Source organism: Nicotiana tomentosiformis, chromosome 8 (assembly GCF_000390325.3).
Source record: "Nicotiana tomentosiformis chromosome 8, ASM39032v3, whole genome shotgun sequence".
NCBI lineage: Eukaryota > Viridiplantae > Streptophyta > Magnoliopsida > Solanales > Solanaceae > Nicotiana > Nicotiana tomentosiformis.
The window spans coordinates 50,201,202-50,228,948 of NC_090819.1; the positions used below are offsets into that span (position 1 = coordinate 50,201,202).

The window sequence follows — 27,747 nt, forward strand, 5'->3', positions numbered from 1 at the left end:
TGGTTGGCTTCATGCCATGCCAATGTTGATTGTAGATCAAAGATAGTCCGATTTCAATTTCCAGGGGAGCCTGTTTTGAAATGGAAAGGTAATACGACATCGCCGAGAGGTAAATTTATTTCCTATCTCAAGGCAAGGAAGATGATCGGAAAGGGCTATATTTATCACTTAGTTCGGGTTCCGGATGTGGAAGTAAAGTGACCAACCATTCAGTCCATCCCTGCGGTTAATGAGTTTCCCGATGTTTTTCCCAATGTGCTTCCGGGTCTTCCGCCAGAGCGAGAAATTGAGTTTGCTATTGACCTAGTACCAGATACTCATCCAATATCTGTTCCTCCCTATAGAACGGCCCCCGCAGAGCTGAAAGAGTTGAAGGAACAACTAAAGGACTTACTTGAGAAAGGCTTTATTAGACCTAGTACATAACTGTGAGGATCACATGTGTTATTTGTAAGGAAGAAAGATAGTTCCTTACGGATGTGTATTGATTATAGACAGTTGAATAAGGTGACGATCAAGAATAAGTACCCGCTCCCGAGGATTGATGATTTATTTGATCAGTTGCAAGGTGCCAAGTGTTTCTCAAAGATAGATTTGAGGTTCGAGTACCATCAGGTAAGGGTTAAGGAGAAAGATATTCTAAATACAGCATTCAGGACCAGATACGGGCACTTTGAGTTTCGTGTTATGTCATTCAGTTTGACCTATGCCCAGGCAGTATTCATGGATTTGATGAACCGTGTGTTCAGACCCTTTTTAGATCTGTTCGTAATTGTATTTATTGACGATATATTGATTTATTCTCGTTCAGAGGCTAAGCATGCAGATCATTTGCGTACTGTGCTCAGAGTTCTACAAAAAGGGAAGTTGTATGCAAAATTCTCTAAATGTGAATTCTGGTTGAACTCTGTAGCCTTCCTTTGGCATATCATTTTGAGTGAAGGTATCCGGGTTGATACACAAAAGATTTAGGCGGTAAAGACTTGGCCTAGACCCACGACACCGACGGAGGTTCGTAGCTTTCTCGGTTTGGCGGGTTATTACAGGAGATTTGTAGAGGGATTTTCTTCCTTTTCAGCACCTTTGACAAAGTTGACTCAGACGGGAGCAAAGTTTCAATGGACGGATGCTTGCGAACGGAGTTTCCAGGCATTAAAGGACAGATTGACTTCTGCACCGGTTCTAACGCTCCCAGAAGGGACCGATGGTTATGTTATTTATTGTGACACTTCGAGCTTTGGATTGGGTTGTGTACTGATGAACCAAGGTAAGGTTGTAGCTTATGCTTCTAGACAACTAAGAAAGCACGAGAAGAACTACCCGACCCATGATTTAGAGTTAGCCGCGGTGATTTATGCACTAAAGATATGGAGGCACTGCTTGTATGGCATTCATGTTGATATCTATACGAATCATAAGAGCCTTCAATATATCTTCAAGCAAAAGGAATTGAATTTACGTCAAAGCAGATGGTTGGAGCTACTTAAAGATTATGATGTTGATATTTTATACCATCCGGGGAAGGCGAACAAGGTAGCTGATGCCCTCAACCATAGATCTATGGGTAGCCTGTCATATTTACAGCCAGAAAATAGGGGAATAGCCCATGAGCTTCATCAGCTAGCTAGTCTTGGAGTTCGGTTACTGGACTCAGGTGATATTGGAATTACTATTAAGGATACGGCAACATCCTCGTTAGTAACTGAAGTGAAGGAACACCAGTATGAGGATCCTGTGTTAGTTCATTATATGGATACCACCCCTCAGAAGGAGAAGATACCATTTGAGATTACAGAAGATGGGTCTGAAGATATCGAGGACGATTATGTGTCCCTAATGTTGCAGGGCTACGTCGGTAGGTTATGGGAGAAGCTCACTATTCTCATTATTCTATCCATCCAGGAGCGACAAAGATGTATCATGATATCAGGGAAGTATGTTGGTGGGACGGAATAAAAAAGGATATAGCGGAGTTTGTTGCTCAGTGTCCTAACTGTCATCAGGTTAAGATTGAGCATCAAAAACCCGGTGGATTATTGCAGGCTATGGAGATTCCAACTTGTAAATGGGAAGTAATCAATATGGATTTCATCATAGGCTTACCTCGTACCCAGCGTAAGTTTGATTCGATATGGGTGATTGTTCACAGGCTTACAAAGTCAGCCCATTTTCTGCACGTTAGGACTATATATTCCGCAGAGGATTATGAAAGGCTTTATATTAAGGAGATAGTTCGACTGCATGGTATCCCTGTATCTATTATCTCGGATAAAGAAGCTCAATTTACAACTAACTTCTGGAGGTCCTTCCAAAAAGGATTGGGGACTCAAATAAGTCTTAGTATAATATTTCATCCCCAGACAGACGGACAGGCTGAGCGTACTATTCAGACACTTAAGGATATGTTACGAGCTTGTGTGATAGACTTCAAAGGTAGCTGGTATGATCATCTACCTCTTATTGAGTTCGCACATAATAATAGCTACCATTCTAGTATTCAGATGGCTCCATACGCTGCTCTTTACGAACGAAAGTGTAGGTCGCCTATAGGGTGGTTCGATGCTGGGGAAACTACGTTAGTAGGACCAGAATTGGTACAATAGGCAATCGAGAAGATTAAGCTTATACAGGAAAGGCTATTAGCAGCTCAAAGCCATCAGAAGTCTTATGCGGATAATCGACGACGAGACTTGGCATTTCAGGTTGACGATTGGGTATTCCTAAAGATATCACCGATGAAAGGCATTATGAGGTTCGGAAAGAAAGGAAAACTTAGCCCTCGGTACATTGGACCATATAATATCATACGCAAGATAGGCAAGGTAGCATATGAGTTAGACTTGCCTTATGACTTGGAATCTGTTCACCCAGTCTTTCATGTGTCTATCCTCCGTTAATGTATCGGGGATCCTTCTAGAGTTGTGTCAGTTGATGATGTTCATGTCACAAAACAACTATTGTATGAGGAAACTCCTATTGCTATACTAGATAGACAGGTTTGGAGATTGAGAACTAAAGACGTAGCTTCGGTGAAAGTGCTTTGGAGAAACAATAATGTGGAAGAAATGACTTGGGAAGTCGAAGAAGACATGAAGTCTAGATATCCTCACTTATTTCCTCTTCCAGAGAAGGATCCGACTGAGACATCACAAACTTAAGGTATGTGTATGGATTCTTTTATTATTTATTATCATTAGACGTGTGAGGCCATTGTCATGAGTGACAATTGCGGTCCTATGTGGCATTAAATTATTGAGTTTTCTACTGAAAGAGTTAACAGTAGTACTATTACAAAGGTGACTTTGCCAATTTTTATATAGATCTCAGGGAGTTAAACATTCAAGGACGAATATTTTTAAGGGGGGAAAGATGTTACATCTCGTGTTTTCGTACGTAAAAGTTTCATAGTAAATTAATCGACGTAGACTCGGGGATTAGATTATCTTGAGGTTAACGTATTTATGCTATTTATAACAAGCGATAAGTAAGTGCCATGAAGGATAAAGGGTAAACGAATTAAAGAAAATGAGTTTCATCGAAGGTGGTCAATTTGGGATATAATATGATCCGTGCCATAATACCCGGTGTTTATGGACTAGTACCATACAAGGTACCATATGACCATGATAGTATGAGGTATAAGGTGTGTTAAAAATAAGTAGTATTTTAAGTAGTTTGAGATAATTCTTAATTTTATGGGTAATTGGTTAATTAACGGGTAATGTGATATTACCTAATTAATTAATGAGTTATGGGATAAGATTAACCCCCCCACGTGGCAGCAAGCCACTATCAAAACAAATGACTCCTAGTCATTAGGGGTAGGTGGAAACCAATTCATGACTCTTAGTCATTATGGGTAGGTTGCAACCAATTCAAGCATAAGGAATTTTTAAATCAAAGAAGGCTACATATATTTGGACAATTTAAAGATAAGCATTGTAATTCAAAGCAGATACACATCTTTCACCATTTAAAAGAATAGCAACGTAGAAGGCAATCTGAAGCAATGCAGAAGGGTACGGACCTTCATATAATTAAATAGAGATTTCATAGTATCTTAAGCAACGTGAGATTTTGCAATTTTAAGGAAGTACGGTGTAACCCTTCTCAAGAATATCACATGGACTTTTCCCTACTCAAGGTATGTGAAGGCTACCCCTTCTTTCTTTTGGTATGATCTATATGACCCAAACGAAATGAGCAAATGCACAACTTCCATAAATTACTCTATTCGTAGAAACACTAGAGATGCGTATATTCTTATTTTCCCATAAGTCTTATTATTCTATCGTCTGTTCATGGGTCTCAAAAAATACGTAAGTTGATAAAGTCTATTTCATGATATTAATCAGAGGCATAATGGTCTTATGACACTGCGAAAGATTTTATTAACGTACTTATCATGCATTGCATTCATTTACATAGACCCATGACCAGATGGCATTATATAGGCCTAAATATGTATAATATATGTATATGGGATATGGGAAAAGGTTATGGCATTATATACGCATCACCACCTAATCAGCTGGTATATGTTGATGATTTTGCCCACAGTGGCCGAGATGATATGATGGGATGACCTTAGAGGCTTGACGGTGTTATGTACATCTATACCTATGCATGACATGACATTTATACGAACGTGCATGACATTATATATGTTTCAAGATTTACAAAATTATTTAGACTTGCAGGTGGAATTCCTTATTTCATATTTCATCAATGTCTTTTATGTTCTGATTTTTATGCCTTATATACTCAGTACATTATTCGTACTGATGCCCTATTTCTCGGGGCCTGCGTTTCATGCCCGCAGGTGCAGGTAGGCGAGTTGGCGGTCCCCTTTCTTAGGATCCTTAGACAGCGAGAGTTGGCGTGCTCTATTTAATTCGGAGATGCTTTTGGTTTTGGTATGATATGCTTGTATACATGTATGGGTATGACGTGGCCAAATCCCGTCCTTGTACAGTTGTATATTCTATTAGAGGTCTGTAGACAATATGTTTAGTTGGATAGTCTGTGGCCTCGCCGGCTTCCAGTTTTGGATATATAGTTATCTATAGCAGCCTTGCCGGCTCGCCCCACTATATTACGCATGTTTATGTATATATTTCTTTTGGACAGGTTTCCCTCACGTACACTAATCATGTTTATATTTTAGACACATGCTTAAGGGTGTTCGACAGGTAGGACTCGGGTATCCGTTGCGACCCATCGGTTTGGGTCGTGATAGCAATGCAAGCCTGTAACCAATCTCCCCAACTCTCTCTCTCTCTAAGATCTCACACGGGCCAATAAACCTCGGGCTTAACTTGCCCTTCTTCCCAAACTGCATCATGCCCTACATAGGCGATAATCGGAGAAGAAGCTTCTCATCCACCATAAAAGCTACATGTGGAATCTTCCGCTCCGCATCTCTTCTGCCTAGACTAAGGTGTACGAAGTCGCTGCTGAATCACCATAACCTTTTTCATAGCATCACGGACTAAATCAGTTCCAAAAAATCTAGCCTCCCCGGGCTCAAACCAGCCAATTGCCGACCGACATCGCCTCCCATATAAGTCCTCGTATGGCACCATCTGAATACTCAATTGGTAACTGTTATTATAGGCGAACTATGTGAGCGGTAGAAACGGATCCCATGAACCTCAGAAATCAACAACACAAGCACGTAACATGTCCTTCAATAACTGAATAGTGCGATCAGACTGCCCTTCCATCTAAGGATGAAATGCAGTACTCAGCTCAACCCGCGTTCCCAATTTGCGCTGCACGGCTCTCCAAAAATGCTATGCTAACTATGTGACTTGATCAGAAATGATTGAAATAGGCACGTCGTGCAGGCGGATAATATCTCGGATGTAAACCTGAGACAACCCCTCTGAAGAATAGAAAGTCATCACCGGAATGAAATGTGCAGACTTAGTCAACCGGTCCACAATAAACCAGACTGCGTCATATTTATTCAAGGTCCGTGGTAAGCCTACCACAAAATCGATAGTGATGTGCTCCCACTTCCACTCTTTTATCTGTAATCTCTGAGTCAATCCATCCGGTTTCTGGTGCTCATACTTCACCTGTTGACAATTCAAACACCGACACACATATGCAACAATATCATTCTTCATTCTTCGCCACCAATAGTGCTATTTCAAGTAATGGTACATCTTCGTGAAACCTGGGTGATTGGAATAGTGCGAACTGCAGGCCTCCTCAAAGAAGGCTACATATTTTTGGACAATTTAAAGATAAGCATTGTAATTCAAAGCAGATACACATCTTTCACCATTTAAAAGAATAGCAACGTAGAAGGCAATCTGAAGCAACGCAGAAGGGTACGGACCTTCATATAATTAAATAGAGATTTCATAGTATCTTAAGCAACGTGAGATTTTGCAATTTTAAGGAAGTACAGTGTAACCCTTCTCAAGAATATCACATGGACTTTTCCCTACTCCAGGTATGTTAAGGCTACCCCTTCTTTCTTTTGGTATGATCTATATGACCCAAACGAAACGAGCAAATGCACAACTTCCATAAATTACTCTATTCGTAGAAACGCTAGAGATGCGTATATTCTTATTTTCCCATAAGTCTTATTATTCTATCGTCTGTTCATGGGTCTCAAAAAATACGTAAGTTGATAAAGTCTATTTCATAATATTAATCAGAGGCATAATGGTCTTATGACACTGCGAAAGATTTTATTGACATACTTATCATGCATTGCATTCATTTACATAGACCCATGACCAGATGGCATTATATAGGCCTAAATATGTATAATATATGTATATGGGATATGGGAAAAGGTTATGGCATTATATACGCATCACCACCTAATTAGCTGGTATATGTTGATGATTTTGCCCACAGTGGCCGAGATGATATGATGGGATGACCTTAGAGGCTTGACGGTGTTATGTACATCTATACCTATGCATGACATGACATTTATACGAATGTGCATGATATTATATATGTTTCAAGATTTACAAAATTATTTAGACTTGCAGGTGGAATTCCTTATTTCATATTTCATCAATGTCTTTTATGTTCTGATTTTTATGCCTTATATACTCAGTACATTATTCGTACTGATGCCCTATTTCTCGGGGCCTGCGTTTCATACCCGCAGGTGCAGGTAGGAAAGTTGGCGGTCCCCTTTCTTAGGATCCTTAGACAGCGAGAGTTGGCGTGCTCTATTTAATTCGGAGATGCTTTTGGTTTTGGTATGATATGCTTGTATACATGTATGGGTATGACGTGGCCAAATCCCGTCCTTGTACAGTTGTATATTCTATTAGAGGTCTGTAGGCAATATGTATAGTTGGATAGTCTGTGGCCTCGCCGGCTTCCAGTTTTGGATATATAGTTGTCTATAGCAGCCTTGGCGGCTCGCCCCACTATATTACGCATGTTTATGTATATATTTCTTTTGGACAGGTTTCCCTCACGTACACTAATCATGTTTATATTTTAGACACATGCTTAAGGGTGTTCGACAGGTAGGACTCGGGCATCCGTTGCGGCCCATCGGTTTGGGTCGTGATAGCAATGCAAGCCTGTAACCAATCTCCCCAACTCTCTCTCTCTCTAAGATCTCACACGGGCCAATAAACCTCGGGCTTAACTTGCCCTTCTTCCCAAACTGCATCATGCCCTACATAGGCGATAATCGGAGAAGAAGCTTCTCATCCACCATAAAAGCTACATCTGGAATCTCCGGTTCGCATCTCTTCTGCCTAGACTAAGGTGTACGAAGTCGCTGCTGAATCACCATAACCTATTTCATAGCATCACGGACTAAATCAGTTCCAAAAAATCTAGCCTCCCCGGGCTCAAACCAGCCAATTGCCGACCGACATCGCCTCCCATATAAGTCCTCGTATGGCGCCATCTGAATACTTGATTGGTAACTGTTATTATAGGCGAACTATGCGAGCGGTAGAAACGCATCCCATGAACCTCAGAAATCAACAACACAAGCACGTAACATGTCCTTCAATAACTGAATAGTGCGATCAGACTGCCCTTCCATCTAAGGATGAAATGCAGTACTCAGCTCAACCCGCGTTCCCAATTTGCGCTGCACGGCTCTCCAAAAATGCTATGCTAACTATGTGACTTGATCAGAAATGATTGAAATAGGCACGTCGTGCAGGCGGATAATATCTCGGATGTAAACCTGAGACAACCCCTCTGAAGAATAGAAAGTCATCACCGGAATGAAATGTGCGGACTTAGTCAACCGGTCCACAATAAACCAGACTGCGTCATGTTTATTCAAGGTCCGTGGTAAGCCTACCACAAAATCCATAGTAATGTGCTCCCACTTCCACTCTTTTATCTGTAATCTCTGAGTCAATCCATCCGGTTTCTGGTGCTCATACTTCACCTGTTGACAATTCAAACACCGAGATGCATATGCAATAATATCATTCTTCATTCTTCGCCACCAATAGTGCTATTTCAAGTAATGGTACATCTTCGTGAAACCTGGGTGATTGGAATAGCGCGAACTGCAGGCCTCCTCAAAGAAGGCTACATATATTTGGACAATTTAAAGATAAGCATTGTAATTCAAAGCAGATACACATCTTTCACCATTTAAAAGAATAGCAACGTAGAAGGCAATCTGAAGCAACGCAGAAGGGTACGGACCTTCATATAATTAAATAGAGATTTCATAGTATCTTAAGCAACGTGAGATTTTGCAATTTTAAGGAAGTACAGTGTAACCCTTCTCAAGAATATCACATGGACTTTTCCCTACTCCAGGTATGTTAAGGCTACCCCTTCTTTCTTTTGGTATGATCTATATGACCCAAACGAAACGAGCAAATGCACAACTTTCATAAATTACTCTATTCGTAGAAACGCTAGAGATGCGTATATTCTTATTTTCCCATAAGTCTTATTATTCTATCGTCTGTTCATGGGTCTCAAAAAATACGTAAGTTGATAAAGTCTATTTCATGATATTAATCAGAGGCATAATGGTCTTATGACACTGCGAAAGATTTCATTGATGTACTTATCATGCATTGCATTCATTTACATAGACCCATGACCAGATGGCATTATATAGGCCTAAATATGTATAATATATGTATATGGGATATGAGAAAAGGTTATGGCATTATATACGCATCACCACCTAATCAGCTGGTATATGTTGATGATTTTGCCCACAGTGGCCGAGATGATATGATGGGATGACCTTAGAGGCTTGACGGTGTTATGTACATCTATACCTATGCATGACATGACATTTATACGAACGTGCATGATATTATATATGTTTCAAGATTTACAAAATTATTTAGACTTGCAGGTGGAATTCCTTATTTCATATTTCATCAATGTCTTTTATGTTCTGATTTTTATGCCTTATATACTCAGTACATTATTCGTACTGATGCCCTATTTCTCGGGGCCTGCGTTTCATACCCGCAGGTGCAGGTAGGAAAGTTGGCGGTCCCCTTTCTTAGGATCCTTAGACAGCGAGAGTTGGCGTGCTCTATTTAATTCGGAGATGCTTTTGGTTTTGGTATGATATGCTTGTATACATGTATGGGTATGACGTGGCCAAATCCCGTCCTTGTACAGTTGTATATTCTATTAGAGGTCTGTAGGCAATATGTATAGTTGGATAGTCTGTGGCCTCGCCGGCTTCCAGTTTTGGATATATAGTTGTCTATAGCAGCCTTGGCGGCTCGCCCCACTATATTACGCATGTTTATGTATATATTTCTTTTGGACAGGTTTCCCTCACGTACACTAATCATGTTTATATTTTAGACACATGCTTAAGGGTGTTCGACAGGTAGGACTCGGGCATCCGTTGCGGCCCATCAGTTTGGGTCGTGATAGCAATGCAAGCCTGTAACCAATCTCCCCAACTCTCTCTCTCTCTAAGATCTCACACGGGCCAATAAACCTCGGGCTTAACTTGCCCTTCTTCCCAAACTGCATCATGCCCTACATAGGCGATAATCGGAGAAGAAGCTTCTCATCCACCATAAAAGCTACATCTGGAATCTCCGGTCCGCATCTCTTCTGCCTAGACTAAGGTGTACGAAGTCGCTGCTGAATCACCATAACCTATTTCATAGCATCACGGACTAAATCAGTTCCAAAAAATCTAGCCTCCCCGGGCTCAAACCAGCCAATTGCCGACCGACATCGCCTCCCATATAAGTCCTCGTATGGCGCCATCTGAATACTCGATTGGTAACTGTTATTATAGGCGAACTATGTGAGCGGTAGAAACGCATCCCATGAACCTCAGAAATCAACAACACAAGCACGTAACATGTCCTTCAATAACTGAATAGTGCGATCAGACTGCCCTTCCATCTAAGGATGAAATGCAGTACTCAGCTCAACCCGCGTGCCCAATTTACGCTGCACGGCTCTCCAAAAATGCTATGCTAACTATGTGACTTGATCAGAAATGATTGAAATAGGCACGTCGTGCAGGCGGATAATATCTCGGATGTAAACCTGAGACAACCCCTCTGAAGAATAGAAAGTCATCACCGGAATGAAATGTGCGGACTTAGTCAACCGGTCCACAATAAACCAGACTGCGTCATGTTTATTCAAGGTCCGTGGTAAGCCTACCACAAAATCCATAGTGATGTGCTCCCACTTCCACTCTTTTATCTGTAATCTCTGAGTCAATCCATCCGGTTTCTGGTGCTCATACTTCACCTGTTGACAATTCAAACACCGAGATACATATGCAACAATATCATTCTTCATTCTTCGCCACCAATAGTGCTATTTCAAGTAATGGTACATCTTCGTGAAACCTGGGTGATTGGAATAGCGCGAACTGCAGGCCTCCTCAAAGATCAACTCTGTCAGCCCATCAATGCATTGTCCACAACATTAGCCTTTCCCAGATGATATAATATGGTGATATCATCGTCTTATAGAAAATATAACCATCTCCGCTGCCGCAAATTAAGATCATTTTGCTTGAATAGGTGCTGGGGACTTCGACGGTTGGTATAGACCTCATATGGAATGACGTACATATAGTGTCTCCTATCTTCAACGCATGAACAATGGTTGCCAATGTCATGCATAGGGTAATTCTTCTAATGAACCTTCAACTGTTGAGACGCATAGGCAATCACCCTACCATCCTACATTAATACTATGCCAACCCTAATACGCGATCCATCACAATACACGGTGTATGATCCCGAATTTGTAGGCAACGCCAATACTGGGGTTAAAGTCAATGCGGTCTTGAGTTTCTAAAATCTCAACTCACACTCGTCAGACCATCTGAAAAGAGCACCCTTCTGGGTCAACTTGGTCAATGGGGCTAAGATAGATGAAAACCCCTTCAGAACCGGCGATAATAACCCACCAAACCCAAGAGGCTCTGCATCTCTGTAGATGAAGTAGGTCTAGTCCAGTTCTGAACTCTCTCTATCTTCTTAAGATCTGCCTTAATGCCGTCGGAAGATACAATATGACCCAAAAAGGTAACCAAGTCCAATCAGAACTCACATGTTGAAAACTTGGCATATAAAGAACGATCCCTTAGAGTCTAAAGTATGATCCGAAGATGCTACTCATGCTCCTCTCAACTGCGGGAGTATACCAAAATATTATCAATAAAGACGATCACAAAAGAATCCAAATAGGGCTTGAACACCCGGTTCATCAAATCCATAAAGGCAGCTGGTCATTAGTCAAGCCAAATGTCATTACTAAGAACTCGTAGTGACCATACCGAATCTGAAAAGTTGTCTTAGGGACATCTGATGCCCTAATCATCAAATGATGGAAGCCAGATCTCAAATCAATCTACGACAACACCTTGGCACCCTAAAGCTGGTCAAATAAGTAATCAATCCTCGGAAGAGGCTACTTGTTCTAGATAGTGACTTTTGTCAACTACCGATAGTCTATATGCATCCTCTTCGTTCCATCATTCTTCTTCACAAATAACACCGATGCACCCCAAAGCGAGACACTAGGTCTATTGAATCCCTTGTCAAGAAAATCCTTCAATTGCTCCTTTTATTCTTCCAACTCAACTAGGGCCATACGGTATGATGGAATTGAAATGGGCTGAGTGCCCGAGATCAAGTGATTGCAAAAGTCGATATCTCTGTCAGGTGGCATCCCTGGCAAATCTATACAAAATACATTGGAAACTCGTGCACAACTTGTATTGAATCCTTGGAAGGAACCTTCGTACTAGGATCATGGACATAGGCAAAATATGCCAAACACCCCTTCTCGACCATACGCCGAGTCTTCATATAAGAAATGACCCTGCTAGTAGAATGGCCAGGAGTCCCTTTCTACTCCAATCGAGGCAACCCTGGCATGGCTAATGTCACCGTCTTGGCGTGACAATCCAAAATAGCATGATAAGGTGACATCCAATCCATGCCCAAGATCATATCAAAATCCACAATATCAAGAAGTAGAAGGTCTACCCTAGTCTCATAGCTCACGATAGTGACCAAACAAGCATGATATACCCGGTCTACCATAATAGAATCCCCAACAGGCATAGACACATAAATAGGAGCACTCAAAGAATCACAAGACATCCAAATATGAAGTAAAACAGAATGACACATATGAATAAGTAGAACCCGGATCAAATACAACTGATTCATCTCTATGGCAAAGTGGAATAATGATGACCGCATCCGACGACTCTCCCGCAGGTCTAGCAGGGAATTCATAGAAATGGGGCTGAGCCTCACCACTCCGACCTCCACTTCTTGGACGGCCTCTAACTGGTTGGCATCCACCTCTAACGGCCTAACCGCTACCTCTAGCTGCCTGACCCCTGCCTCTAGTTGGCTGAAAGGGCAGTGGAGAAATCGGTGCAATAATCATGGAACGAGTACTCTGCTATGGTCTGCTACTCCTCAATCTAGAACAGTACTTCCTAATATGACTTGCATTGCCGCACTCAAAGCAACCTCGCAGTTGTCCTAACAACTGAGTCTGAGACGATCCTTGATAACCCGAATGACCACCGTAGTAACTCTGTAATGGTGGTGCACTAATAGGAGCTATAAGTGTGCTGAATATTGGCTGCTCAGGACGAGACCCATAAGAACCACAACTGTCCAAAGCACCGTGTGCTACCTGAAGCACTGACTGAATCAGCCTTCGAGGATGGCCTTTATCAAATGAACCACTTCTACCAAAATGACAAGGAATCTTCTCATGCCGCCTCCCTACCCTTACCACGAATCCTCTTGATATGTATAACAATCTGTACAACCCGATTAAAAGAAATATCATCCTCAGTATCTTGGGCCATCTTCAGCCCGATACCATAAGTAAGTCCATCTATAAACATCCTCACCCTCTCCCTCTCAGTAGGGATCAAAACAACTATATGGCGAGATAGATCCGCAAATCTGGTCTCGTACTGGGTAACAATCACGTTACCCTACCCTATCTGCTCAAACTGGCTGCGGTAGTCCTATCCATAGTAAACGGGATAAACTTCTCAAAGAATAGCTGTGAGAACCAATCCCAAATGAGTGGAGGTGAACCAGCTGATCTGCCTCGAACATAATCTCGCCACCACCTCGTGGCAGAACCGCTCATATGACACACTGCAAAGTTCACTCCATTAGACTCCACAATACCTATGTTGCGTTTAGTGATGTCGCCTAATATTCACTACAAAAAATAGCGTTTAGCGACGGATTTTAGCGACAAGCCATATTCCGTAGCTAAATAACAATGGATTAGCGATGAATTTTATAGTTTGTCGCCAAATAAGCTACAAAAGATTTAATATCAAATATAGCGATGGATTATCGACAAATATTTATATCCATCGCTAAAAATTAGCGCTAAAAATTAGCGCCTTTATTTTACCTGCAAATTTAGCGACAAAAATGGGGCGACAAAAATTATTAAAATATAGCGACGGAATTAGCGATGAAAATCTGTCGCTGCCTTTATTTTACTTCATAAAAAATTCCAAAATTAGTTGCGACGAAAATTCCGTCGCTAGATTCTTAAAAATAAATTTCTCAAGTTATTATTAGTGACAGAAATATATCCGTCGCTATTTCCGTTGCTAGTTTTTTAAAGTTTATCTATGGCATAAATCTTCTTACAGACTCATATTCTCTCCTCTCTATCAAAGTTGCCACTTGCTCTCATCTTCAACAATGTGAGTTTCTTCCTTCCAATATAACAAGTTGGGCATCAATCTAAGACTCATATGCAATGGAAACATAGACATCCGATAGCAAATAGAAGAAATTTTAAAATTGGGCAACCACTTTTGTTGTAGAACTTCAGAAATTGACAAGAAATTCAAAGTAGCTCTCATCTTCATTCCGTTTATGTTTGCTGTTCCGCAAGATTCTCATACGAAATCCCTTATTTTTACTATTTTTGCACTTTATCTACGCCATTATTCTTATCTTTGTTTAGGTAAACTTTTGCTTTTCTATTTTTTTTTCTTTCTCTGTGAAATTTTGATATGGTAATTCTTGTTTGACTGGTACCTTGATTTTTATAATTTTGGGTCAATAATAAATTGATATGATTTTAGGGTTTAGATCTCAGTATTTTTTTTTACAGATTTACCTTAATAATAAATTGATATGATATGTTCCAGCAAGAACTGGTCTTTACATCTTTGGTTTTATGGGAAAAGTAAAAGTAGTATTGAAAATTATGGTTTTCACATCCTTGATTTTAGCTGCATTTTAGTCTTTAAAAAGAAAATGGGAGTTCAAATAATTATATTCTGTTGAGTATTTCAAAGACCGTATGGAAAATGTGTGTCTATGCTAATGAAAATAATGAAGTGCAGTAGCTACATATCATCTCCTTTGATCAAGATTGTCGATGACTAACAGATAAAGAGCCTTCCATACAGTAGGTAGTATCATGTTATTTACACTTGTTTATTTTAATATTTCCAGTACTGGAACAACTTTCAAAATTAAGGGAACATTATGCTAATATATTTCATCATATTTAAACAAATCTTAGATGTGTTATCATGTTACTCACCTTCTCCCTATTTTCGTAATGAACCTTCTCTGCTATTTTGTGAGCAAGAGTTCAGGATTTTGGTATGATAGTCTTGTTCAATATGGTATTGCATTATCTGGTTCTTTGTCGTAGCTGGTTGTTTACTCCTTGGCTAACCTTTCTCCCTCCCTCTTTATAATATTTATTTCAATATTTGGATGGCCGAGGAGGTATTAATTCCAATTTCATAACCGGTGTGAACAATTTTCTCCAGTTTGCTTGTTCTCAAAGCAATCACATGAGTGGTGACGATGTTAGATTTTCTTGTAAAAAATGTCAAAACATTAAATACATGGATGTTGAAACTGTTAAATTGCACCTTTTTATTATGAATTTGTTGAGAACTATATTATTTGTAAGTATCAAGGAGAAAATAATGTGAGCGGTGAGATGCCTTCCAGTGGTGATTTTCATGGTGGCACTCGACCTGAATTAGGATTTGAGAATCCATATTGACAAATTATCTTGGATGCAGTTGGACCCAATTTTGGCCAAGGTTTGAGCTGGCTGTATTATAATAATACTGAATCCGAGTCATTCTATTACGAACCTTCAATGGAAGAGGAGCCTAATCCTTCAATGGAGGAGGAACCTAATCCTTCAATGGAGGAGGAGCCTAATCTTGACTGCCAAAGGTTTTATAATTTGCTATAGGCCGTTCATGTAAAATACCCTGGTTCTTTTCTCTCTCAACTCGCAGTAGATTCCAGGATGCTAAATATTAAAATGGAGAACACTTTATCACAAAGAGGTTATAACCAAATGATGCAACTGTTGAAAGAAGTTTTACCAGAAGATAATATAGTGCTTAATAAATATTATGAGACCAAGAAGCTAGTCCGTAGGTTGGGTTTCCAATTAAAAAGATTGATTGTTGTAATTCTGGATGTATGTTATATTGGGGTGAAGATGGGGATGTACTTAAATTTGCTTGTTATATTTAGCTAAGTCTTATAAACTTTTTGAAATAGGTCTGATGCAACCACATTGAGAACCAATTCTTGCGTAGTCTTGCTCAGGGACCATTAATAAGCACAAAATGTTATCCAGTGTATTTTGTTAATGGATACAAATTTTACACAGAATGTCATGCTAGTGCAAGATCAACAATGAATAGTGGAGTTTGTATCTCGGATGCAAATGTTGGTGACTATTATGGACGAATACAAGAGATTATACCAGTAGAATACCGCGAAGTGCCTTTAAAGCAAACTGTATTATTTAAGTGTCAATGGCTTGATCCAACTGAGAATGTTGGTGTTAAGGAGCATAATCAGTGGAAATTGGTCGATGTGAACCGTCGTCGTCGCTTTACAAAAATGTATGAACATTTTATTCTTGCGATGCAAGCAACTCAAGTGTGTTATGTGCCTTATCCTAGTATGAAAAAGGATAATGATGATTGGGTAGCTGTTTTGAAAGTTAAACCTTGAGATGTTATTGAACTTCCTGATGAGGCACTAACATCAACTCCATGACCGAATCTTCCATTCCAAGTTGAAGAAGTTGAACTCCATGAGATAGATACGAATTTCACCACTGATGAGAATAAAATCTTACATGATCCAAATGGGGATGTAATTGAAATGGTTAAACTCCTTGATGATGAACTATTGCCAGAGCATCATGAATTCGAAGAAGAATCTTCAGAAGACGAGTATGAAACTGAGGATGAAAATGAGGAGGATGATGAGGAAGAGTTTGAAGAAGAAACAGATTATGACTAATGTGTTGATAAAACTGTACTACTATATTTCCATTGACTTTTGCTTGTAGTCATCTATGTGTTATGCTAAAAGTTATGTGTCTATGTTGTAATATAAACTATAGAGTAAATGTACTGTTGTTTCTTGATACTGCTCCCGTGGGTCTGTAAGTAAATGTATTGTTGTTCTGTCTTACTTTCAGGCCATTACCTCATCTGGTGTGAAGAAAGTCGAGTTCCTTTTAGCTGGTATAAACACTCAGCTGAAGAACAAAAACCTCATAACTGATTGTTTCCTGAAGAAAGGCGAGTTCCTTACAAATTATTTCTCTTTGCTTTTATTCAGATTATTTCATGTTCTGGTTTTAAATTACAGCAATTACGATCAAATGCTTTGTCTAACAATTATTGTTGTAAGTTGACATGTTATGACAACCAGTGTATCAATGTCTATCATACATAGTTTCTCTGCATATCTCTTTCATCAGACAGTTGAAAGAGTTCCTTCGATCAGTGTTATGTTACCTGCTCGCACTTTATCCATTCTCTCCTGTAGTTTCTGATTCTATCAACAAATCATGTCTTATATGTTAGCTTATAATGTTTAGTTTGTCTTAGTTATACTGATGTTCATGTATGATGTGATTGGATAAGCTACTTGAGACCACATTTGGTTTCCACCATTATGGCAAGGATTCAGGTAAGCATCTTTTAAAGTCTCAATTTAAACAATCAAAGCCTTTTTATTGCATCTGGATGTTCATTTAAACTAACATAAGTGGTATAAGCTAGCTTCCCTTCTTTCTTATATGATTGATATTAGTCTTTCGAAAACAAAAAGTTAAGAAAACAGGAATAAGAATGTTATGTCCATTCCTTTTAAAAATAAACAGGATGAAACTTTAGGAATCAAGTTTTTACTCTGCTTCAATATTATATGCATTTTCTTAAATTAAGAGAAGGGGACATGTAGCCATAAACTACTTGTAATAATATCTAGCAGATTGACTTTGCATAGAAAGAAAGTGATTGAACCTGTGTTTTGCTAATAATGTTTAGATGAACAATACAGTTAGATACGCATTGTGTCATATCCTTCTTTATTTTTATATATTTTGTAGATATGCCTCGAGGGAGAGGTCGAGGTAGTGAAGGTCGTGTAAGAAAATCTTCTGTTAGGGGTAATTGTGCTACTCGTGAAAACATGCCTACTGTTCCCATTTCTACAACTAGTCCTCAACAAGGTGGCACCAATTCCTTTGGTGGACCAGATCACATCAACCAAGTTCAAACATCAGGCCATGGTAGTATCCCACCCATTAATTTGGAACCATCTCCAATTATACCTAATCAGACAAATACAATAGGGGTACATCTTCTCAAAGCAACCTAATAGGCGAAGTTGAATGTAGCAGTAACCGTGGGCCGCAGACGCTTTTTACTATTTCTCGCACAGAGTTAGTCCATGCTTGTACTATTATTTTTGATATATTGTTATTGATATTGGTATACCTTGAAATAATGTCTTCTAATTTGTTCAGGTTAGAACCTGCATGAGAATGCTCTGAGTCTATAACTAATTCTTTCAAGAATGAACTTGATCCTAATGGAATCAACTGAAAAAATATCTCGGATAAAACAAAAAGATTTTATTTTGGAGAATTCAAGGTATAATCCATCACAATTGAATTTAGAAAGTATATTAACTTTTATTTGTAACTTATTAGTGTTATTACTTTATAAACATATTTAAGAAGGTATTCTACTGGGATTCTTCAATTGAAACTATTGTTTGGAACTAATGGGAGCATAGGAAAACAAAAAGATACAATGATTTCATTAGAAAACCAAAAAAAATGGGGTGCAAAAATAGAAATCTATTCCAAATGATGTGTGAAAAAGTTGAATGAGTCTTTGGAAAGATTCTAAGTGTCTTGAATAGTCAAAAATAAATGCAAAACATCGTTGTGGTGGTGGGAGCGGAGTTGCCACTGGGACTCACACGGGTGGCTCTATCAGTATTGGGGAGCATCGCAAGAGACTTGTAAGTGTATATAAAATATCTTAAAATCTCATTTAAGTTTGCACTAATTCGAATCTGAAAATCTTATTTAAGTTCGGTTGCCTGAATTTGTGAGTTGCGTATTGTCTCTTGTTCTATTTTTTATATTCTGTGGTTGAAATTATTGTTTGAGAATTTCTTTTCGAAAAATCTGGGTTGTCAATGTGTGTCAAAATTGAAGCTAGCAGCTGCATGAAGGGATTTTAGGTGTTGATTTCTTTCTTGCTAGCTGTTGAGCTTTCTGTTTAGAAGAGTGCACATTTCTTAACAATTAGTGCACCTTTGTTAAAGGAATTGGACAAATAGTACTATTAACTGTTAGATAAATTTCTACATCCGTTACAACCATTTCATTTTTCTGTTTTTGAGTTCATTACCAATGATATGAAACAAAAAACAGTAGTAAGGTTCATTTTACCAAACACGCATCCTTGTGACACAGTTGGAAGTTTGACCCCTTTGTATTTTATATTCCTTTGTTGTTATTATCATAAGCTAGTAGAAAGTGGCATACAAATCAAGAATAGACAGATTTTGGCACCAAAGAAAAAAATTCTTATGCCTTTTAAGCTGTCTTGCTCTAAATACTTTGCCCACATAAAATCTGTGCTGTAGTTAACATCCCTAGCCGTTTTAGCATAAATTGAAAATAAATTAGGTTATTTTCTCTATGTTATTTTAACATCCCTTGCTTCCTTTTCTCTATGTTATTATTCAATCTCATTTTTATACAAACGACATTTTGTCAATATTTTGAATTGAATATATTTTGTATAGGCTGTTAAAAAGGGTCGAGATCCAATACCAAGTGAGATACATTTGCACATCCACACACATGTGTCACGACCTAAACCGATGGGTCGCGACGGACACCCGGTAACTTACTCAACCGAGTACCAATATAACGTATCTTTCTATATCATACTATTATAGGTAAAAGAACCGGAAAGGGTGTCATGAGATGACTAGAATAAAGCATGAGAGAATACTCAATATAGAGTGACCCAACTTGATATACCGACGTATACATATGACGTACGGGCCTATAAGGCAGGCATGATCCTTAATATACTCAAAACATAGGCCGACAAGACCATACAAGTATCCGTATACATAACATCTGTCTACAAGCCTCTAAGAGTACATAAATATCATAAAGGTCGGGACAGGGCCCCGCCATACTAATCAATACACATCCAAATCATACTGACCAAATAAGCAACTTCAGAGCAAATGGAGTGTACCGACACCTTTCGCTGAGCTGATAGCCTACTTGGAGGACTCTCGACCAATCTATCGGGACCTACGGGCATGAAATACAGCATCCCCAGACAAAAGGGGCATCAGTACAAATAATGTACCGAGTATGTAAGGAATAAAAATCAGTAAATAATAGACATGAGAGAAACATGGAGTAAACGACTCGACATGTAAGTCTGAATAGCTCTGTGAATCATTTCATATTTATATGTCATGCATATGCATATAAATGTCATACCATGCATAGGTATATGCGTTCATATCATCATCAAGCCTCTGAGGGCATCCCATCATATCATCTCGGCCACTGTGGACAAATCATCAACGTATACCTGCTGATCAAGTGGTGGTGCGTATATAACGCTGTAACTTTTTCCCATATCTCATATACATATAATATACGCGTATATAACGCCATCTGGTCATGGGTTAATGTACATGTATAAATGCATGAAATGCATAAGAAGTGTGTTAGTAAGATTTCTCGGGATGGCATAAGATCAATATGCCTTTCGGATAAACTTTATCAACTATATATTTTTCTGAGACCCATGAATAGAAGATATAATCATAATTCACATTGGGGAATCAAGAATATAGACACCCCTAGTACTTATATTAATAGATCCATTTATGAAAGTTGTGCATTTGCTCGTTTCGTTTATATCGTTTGAATCATGCCAAAAATAAAGAAGGGATGGTCTTAACATACCTGAACCGATTCTTTTGACAATCCCTCTAACACACGTCTTTTGCGAAAAACATGTAACGGCGGATCGAAGTAGGGAAAAATCCGTATGATATTCTTGAGAAAGATTGTACCTTGCTCTCTTAGAATTTACAATTCACACTTTATCCCATTGGCACTGAATCAACAAACAACGTTATCCATATTTGGTAGGGAAATATTTTCTTTCTGAAGGACTCACGACCAGCCCACTCTCTTTACATAAGAGACTCAATTCTTGATTCTTGATCTTTAGTTATTAAGGAATAAAACATCTTACTAGTGTAGGAAAGCTCTTAGTGGGTGTGGCCCACTTAGTAGATGACCAAGACACATAATCCTCGAAATGTGCCATCTATGCAAGAACATAAGAGTCACTAAATGGGATGAGGGTGCTGTCACGTGGGGGGGGGGGGAGTTAATCTTATCCAACAATTCCTTAATTAATTAGGTAATATTCCATTGTCCAATAATTAACCAATTACCCACATAATTAAGAATTATCTCAAATTACTTAAAATACTACTAACGTTTAGCACATTTTATACATCTTGCTATCATGGTCAAATTGTACCTTGTATGGCACTAGTCTATAAATACGGGGTATTGTAGCTTGGACCGTGTTTTATCTCAAAATGTCAAACTTCGACGAAATTTATTTTCTTCGATTTGCTTACCCTCTCACCTTCACGAATTTACTCATCAGTTATTTGAAATAGCATAATACTTATAATCATAAAATAATCTCATTCCCGAGTATACGTCGATTAACTTACGACGAAACATTAACGTACAAAAATGCGGTATGTAACATCTCATTTTCGAGCTTATATAAATTTACTTATGGCGTTCTTTCACGTACGAAAACATGGGGTGTAACATCATTCCCCCTTTGGTACATTCGTCCTCGAATGTTGACCGATGCACTTATCCTTATCATAACCCAAAGCTCTTGCAAAAACTTTAGTACTCTCCTTGCCATCTAGGCTACTGTTATGTGAACAAATCCAAAGGCCAGGGCATTCCCCCTTGCTACCTTGCCCTGTGGTCGGAATTCTTCTAATCTCGTAACTCTTGCTACCTTTTATTATGCAGCCTGTACGACTCTGACCTCGTAAGTGCGCCTATGCGATTCTTCTCTCCTTTTTTTGCCTCTATTTTTTAGCCAATCTCTAGGCCTCACTTTGTAAACATATACAGAGCTTGACTAGATGTCCCTCTGGGCATCTATTGGTATACTGAAGTTCTTCGCTCGGTACTATGTCGAACTTACGAATATTGCTATATCTTATTTCATAGGCCAGGTTATCTATCTGCATGACTTTACTGCATCTAAGTAGGTCATACTATACCATAACTCTTACCTCGATTTATCGTTACTAAGGTCTGCTACCAAACTCAAGGTTACTTTCGTTGCTTATCCCATATGTATAAATCTAAGTTCTTTAATGCTTCCTCACTACTGTTCATCTTAATAATGACGGCCTAATCTCATCTCATACTTTGTGACTTTTGTCCATACATTGTTGATTCAGCTCTTATGTAACACTGCCACTGATAACTTGATCTACCACTCATAATATTGATCTACAATCTACCACTGATAACTTGAAACCTCTTATGTAACACTGCCACTAGGGCTCACGTCTCCTCGGGGAATAGCTGAAATGATTAGATTGATCCACCTAGGTTGATACTATACTTCCATAATTGTATTTCATAACATTCCAATGTGATCCATCTTATGGGGAGTATTCTAATCTCGTGCAATTCATGAAATCCCCCCGCCCCCTTTTTTTTTCTTTTTTTTCATCAAATCATTACTCAATCGAAGGCCCAAACGTCATCCTTCATCTATCACAATTACACCCTTATTCCATTAACAGGGCAGCATTCCATCTCTTCTAACTGCTATTAGTCTTGGACTCCTTTGAGTTCATTCAGGCTATATTGAACTTATTATAACTTAGAGAAACCATTAGCTCTCTTGTTTTCATGGGCTTAATCCTGAGGACTTATCCGTTCTCGTCACCTTCTCACTCGCCCTTTCTTATCCTTACTCCTCTCTTCCTAAAACCTTGTCGCTTTACCATACTTTAGCTTATGACCTACACATATCTATTTATATTATTCGCAACCTTCCTTCAACTTTCTTGCACCATAGATTTCCTTGTGTTATTCTGGAACATCAAGCGAGACATCACATCGTCTCTAACTCTTCTTTGCTCTCTTAACTAGACCTATCAGTACCTAGAAACCATAGGCTGGAAGATATGCCACTGACGATGCCGCTATCATTCCTTGTAACTCAATCCCCGTGCTTCTAGATTTTTATCTAAAGTATGGACTATTCATAACCTTTTGCACCTGAGTATCTCGTACGTTGTTCACCTTTACCTTACATACCTTAAAATCTCGCATCACATCTTCTATCTCTTTCATGACCTCCCTTCCACATAGGTATGATTCACATCCACAACTTGAAGCTCTATTATAATACTTGCACCTCTGGCGCATACACAATCCGGTGGGAGCTTCATACTGTCTTCTTATGAGGCTGGTACTCTTCTAACTGGCTTTCTTGTAGAGCCATTATAGAATATGGTTGTTGTACTATCTCTCTTGTACCTTTGATATTAAGGGTGATTTTGCAATGTTTTCAATCACGACCTCTATAATTTTCTAGGTCCAATAATCAGACTCCTGATTTACTTAGTTGATGTAACTCTTTAGTTTCCTCTTCCTTCTGACCAACCTTTTTGTAGGCTTAAGCTATCTTCCGATCTGCGGCTCATGGTATTAGTTATTACTTTAGCCTTCCATGGGCGCTATGGAATATCCATGATACAATCTTCTAACAATTCAATCATTTGTCTATGACATGGACTCAATTCTTTCTTTTCACTTATACCGGAGTCTTCTACGACTGTATGATTGTCAACATATACGCTACATGGATAATACTCCAAAATCTTAAGTGCATTCATAATGTAACTCACTCTGGATCATCGATCGAATAATTCCTTTCGTTCATTCTCAGCTTTCTTTAAACGTAAGCAATTACTTTTCTTGGTCTTTCTTCCCCCTTGTTGCGTGCGTACTTAGCTTATCTTAGTTCCCACACATGTCGGAATCTTCATGCAACTCATATGATCTCGAATATTTCTTTTGATTTTACTTTCCGTTCATTAGCCACGGTAGGTGCCACTATCTTATGGATTGCATACAATGTTGTAGTGAGACTGTTTTTACATGACCATTTCTCCTTCAAGTTACTATGTTTAGGTTGAGGCCTTCTTCCTTAGCTCCTCAGCTAGTCTTTCATTGTAGTACTTAGGGAGGACCCTCTGACTTTTGTAAAGCTGCGAGCTTATTACATCGTATACTTGACGGAATTTTTGATGTCCTTCCTCGCCTATAATTATCCATAGTTATTTACCTCCACGCCCTTGTGCTTGTAGGGTTGCTTCTGAATTGATGTTTTGACTGTATTCCTAGTGGCATTCTCTTTTATTTCCGTAACCCTTATACGGTACCTTTAACTACCCCAACTCCTATCCGAATATTTCTCAAGGATCACGATATCATTATCTACGATACTGGATTCACCATGTTGGGGTTTACTATGTTTATCTTGCACGAACTGCTAATTTGTCTGCAACCTCATGTCTAGCCATAACTAGGCTCTTCCTGACTCAAATACTAACTACTCGTTGGCCCATTCTCATATCACTATTGCGTGAAATATTTCTTGGGTTATTTCCTTTGTCTTAACTTACCTCTCGCACTGGCTCCTTATTTATCAATAACATCCCGGGCAGGAACTATGACTTTCTTTCCTTGACATCATGCTTGCATAATGTTCTAGAATCGTAACATATCTGTAGGATTTGGATAAGCGCAATCTCCTTCCTTTTTCCTTTTTAGCGCATTCTTCCTTTACCATTCCATAGTTACTAGAACCACTTAATTTATTGCTACGACAATCTACCTATAAATGTTTTACCTCTTCCTCTTTTGCGTCTTTTCACATCATCGATGATCCTTGCTCGCCTTGCGGTAATTTTTCTGTACCAAGAATAACCAAATTCCTTACTCACGAGGGTGACACTTAGTGTAACTGGCTCACATATTCCCTTAAGCTTAACTTTGCTCACATTGCTTGCTTTAGGGAAGCGTCTTCCTGAATGGCCTTTAAAGGTTATTCTTCTATCATCGATTCTATTATCGCTGGAACACAATCTGAAATTTTCATGATGGCGACTATTATCAAATCACTCAGTTCCCAATTCATGTTTAGTTTATCTTCTTTACCAGCCCATACTGATTTCTATTACTCAGGGGTCTAACTTTTCCTTTAGGTAATCACGTTAGAGTAATGAACTTAGTTCTCGAAATGAGGGTATGACTTTATGGCCTATATTCTTTTGTTGTCTCAAGGCCTGTCACCTCTCGTCTTTTCCTTCACTTGACTACAGACTCTGTAATACTGTCATCTTTTTGATCTACAGTTGTCATCCATATATCACATCTTAATCATAATGCTTCTTTAACTCTCTTCTTATTTCCTGCTAATATTTATGTCTATTACTTTATTCTGAAAACTCGAACAAGACATTCTTTTGCTTTTAGCTACCCTTGCTCCATCTACTGGCTCTTCGGGTTGCCTAACATACTTTCTCTACTAGGGATGGGAGCCACACTAAGATAATATTTATCCCTTCCAGGGTTCCAGTGTCTATCTTTATAGTACTCATATTTAGCTGTACTATTTTAGAATGCACCATCTGGGTGTCTCACAAGGAGATCTATCAACACATTTGCAATATCCTTCGAAGATGTCAACTAACACAAACAATCCATCCATTATTTTGAGTTACTCTAACCCCATCCAAATCCTGATATCCCGTCCACCTTTTAAACCATATCTATTAGCTCTCATAGGGCATATCTGAGATAGGTGTGGCCGATTGTACATACATCTGTTATTCTTGAAGGTAACTCAAAATACTTATATCTCTCTTCCTGAATTGTAGATAATGATCATCTTATCTAATTGGGTACCTCGTACCCTTCTTCATATTGCTTCTTTTACATGTTGAATCTTATACTTTCTGATTCTCTCGTTGCTTTTTACCATATGGGTGGATAGATATTCTTACCTTAAGGCTCCTTGTCAAGAAGCTTACATGTCTTAGTACACACATGGTCTGCTGAAGACCTCACATTTACTCATCATACGCATGATGAAAAAATTGAGTTCCTCTTCACTCTTCCACAACCGTATTCAATCCCTTACCAACCGTCTTTCTAGATGTAGGCATCGTCGTATTATGAATAAGATAGAGTTTTGGAACATGAGTTCTTACAACTGAGCTCTTCCACACGATCTAGAGTAAGAAGAAAGAGTGACAGTCCTAAATGCCCTGTAGCCTCCTGATTATAAGTGTGGTTCATAACACACCCATAAACAAGACTCTACTAGACACGGCTTGTAGACTCCCTAGGACAGAACTGCTCCGATACCACTTTTGTCACGACCCAAACCGATGGGCCGCGACGGGCACCCGATACCTTACTCAACCGAGTACCAACGTAACGTATCTTTTTGTATCATACTATTATAGGTAAATAAACCAGAAAGGTTGTCATGAGATGACTGGAATAAAGCATGAGAGAATACTCAATATAGGGTGACCTACCCAACTTGATATACTGACGTATACATATGACGTAAGGGCCTATAAGGCCGGCAAGATCCTTAATATACTCAAAACATAGGCCGACAAGGCTATATAAGTATCCGTAAGAGTACATAAATATCATAAAGGTCGGGACAGGGCCCCGCCATACTAATCAATACACATCCAAATCATACTGACCAAATAAGCAACTTCAGAGCAAATGGAGCGCACCAACACCTTCCGCTGAGCTGATAGCCTACTTGGAGGTCTCTCGTCCTGTCAATCGGGACCTGCGGGCATGAAACGCAGCATCCCTAGGCAAAAGGGGCGTCAGTACATATAATGTACCGAGTATATAAGGAATGAAAATCAGTAAATAATAGACATGAGAGAAACATGGAGTAAACGACTTGACATGTAAGTCTGAATAGCTTTGTGAATCATTTCATATTTATAATGTCATTCGTATGCATATAAATGTCATACCATGCATAGGTATATGCGTTCATAACATCATCAAGCCTCTGAACCATCATATCATCTAGGCCACTGTGGACAAATCATCAACGTATACCTGCTGATCAAGTGGTGGTGCGTATATAACACCGTAACCTTTTCCCATATCTCATATACATATAATATACGTGTATATAATGCCATCTGGTCATGGGTTAATATACATGTATAAATGCATGAAATGCATAAGAAGTGCGTTAATAAGATTTCTCGGAATGTCATAAGATCAATATGCCTTTCGGATAAACTTTATCAACTACGTATTTTTATAGATACCCATGAATAGAAGATATAATCATAATTCACATTGGGGAATCAAGAATATAGACACCCCTAGTACTTCTATGAATAGAGTCATTTATGAAAGTTGTGCATTTCCTCGTTTCGTTTGTATCGTATGAATCATGACAAAAAGAAGGAAGGGATAACCTTAATATACCTGAACCGATTCTTTTGACAATCCCTCTAACACACGTCTTTTGCGAATAACATGTCACGACATATCGAAGTAGGGAAAAATCCGTATGATATTCTTGAGAAAGATTGTACCGTGCTCTCTAAGAATTTGCAATTCACGCTTTATCCCATTGGTACGGAATCAACAAACAACGTTATCCATATTTGGTAGGGAGATATTTGCTTTCTGAAGGACTCACGCCCAGCCCACTCTCTTTACATAAGATACTCAATTCTTGATTCTTGATCTTTAGTTATTAAGGAATAA

General features: G+C 38.9%; 1 long non-coding RNA gene across 2 annotated transcripts; it reads left to right on the forward strand.

The window, feature by feature from the left end:
- The first annotated feature begins 16,035 nt into the window (after nucleotides 1-16,035).
- LOC138896647 (uncharacterized) lies at nucleotides 16,036-19,660 on the forward strand. 2 transcript variants are annotated; one of them, XR_011410027.1, is made up of 3 exons: nucleotides 16,036-16,110; nucleotides 18,760-18,818; nucleotides 19,614-19,660. It is a non-coding gene; the product is annotated as an uncharacterized lncRNA (long non-coding RNA). The 2 variants fall into 2 exon arrangements; XR_011410026.1 differs by lacking the exon at nucleotides 19,614-19,660 and having other exon boundaries at nucleotides 18,760-18,834.
- Nucleotides 19,661-27,747: the final 8,087 nt, after the last annotated feature.